Source organism: Chanos chanos, chromosome 9 (genome assembly GCF_902362185.1).
Source record: "Chanos chanos chromosome 9, fChaCha1.1, whole genome shotgun sequence".
NCBI classification, from domain to species: Eukaryota; Metazoa; Chordata; class Actinopteri; order Gonorynchiformes; family Chanidae; genus Chanos; species Chanos chanos.
In genome coordinates, this window is record NC_044503.1 from 34,693,125 (window position 1) to 34,694,483 (window position 1,359).

At 39.2% G+C, this 1,359-nt stretch overlaps 1 protein-coding gene across 1 annotated transcript in view; it reads right to left on the reverse strand.

The window, feature by feature from the left end:
* Positions 1–371: 371 nt before the first annotated feature.
* Positions 372–1,359, reverse strand: part of pklr (pyruvate kinase L/R) — a 13,920-nt gene continuing 12,932 nt past the window's right edge. Inside the window, 1 exon segment of the mRNA XM_030784991.1 lies at positions 372–1,359. This exon segment is cut by the window's right edge and continues 85 nt beyond it. The gene's annotated coding sequence lies outside the window, so the exon portion shown is untranslated.

Consider the following 1,359-nt stretch of genomic DNA (forward strand, 5'->3'; position numbering starts at 1 on the left):
GATGAAAAAATAACATGCGCACCTGCGCGCGCACACACACACACACACACACATATACACACACACATGCACACACACACACTCACACACACACATATACATACACACACACACACACATATATACACATATATACACACACACACATATACACACACACATGCACACACACACACTCACACACACACATATACATACACACACACACACACACATATATATACACATATATACACATACATACACACACACACACACACACGCACACACGCACACACACACACATACACATACGCATACATGCACACACACACACACACACACACACACACACACAAAAAGCAGTAAAGCTTCCAAATGGTACCAGTAAGTCTGGTTCATTCATCAAAATTTATTTTGAGGGAGAGATGTGGTGATTAATGACTCATACTCTCTATAACACACACACAAACATACATACACATACAAATACAAACAAACACACACACATCAAAACAACCATTAAAATCTTATTGAAACTGCGATCCAAAAATTCACCAAAGCACGTCCCATATTCCCAGGCTTAAACACTTACACTTGATGGTAAAATGCCAATGAAAATCTCATTATCATTTCTGATCCAGTGTGTGAGAATTATGTCATAATAAAGGCTCACTGATGACAGTCTGACTTGTGTGTGAGTGATGGAATACTGGCACAAAAGTGACTCTGCAGTGACATACCTGTGACATCACAGTGACATAATGACGTAAAAGGAAGTGACATCATCACGAAAGCTCATTATGACTTCACTGTGAACAAACTGAATCCAAACACTGGCACTACAGTATCAGGCAAACAGCAGTGACAAAACAATGACAGAGAGGTTGACACAGCATTTGACATAACGATAACAGAACAGTTGTGTTACAAGGCAGTGACTTAACAGTGACATAGCAATGACATAACAATGACACAGAGGTGACATAGTTTTGACATGGTGCTGACTGATAACTGAAATTGCCACATCATAGCAGTGACATAACAATACCATAGAGGTGACATAGTTTTGATGTACTGCTGACATAGCACAGCCATCTAAGCAAAACTGCTGTGTCACACCATTGATGAAGCTTAGACACAGCTGTGTCATATTGTGCAACGGTGACGCGTACTATAAAGGTTTTCCTCCCTACCAAAAGGTCATTTTTGTGACATTTTCTTTTTGAGTTTATTTATATGTTTAGTTTGTGAATTGAATTAGTGAGTTTTATTTCCACTGCATAAAAATGAATGCCTGAGTCATTGTTATTGTAAGTGAGTGAGTCAGTCAGGACATTAGTGAATCAGTCGGTCGGTTAGTTTGTCACTGGCTCACAA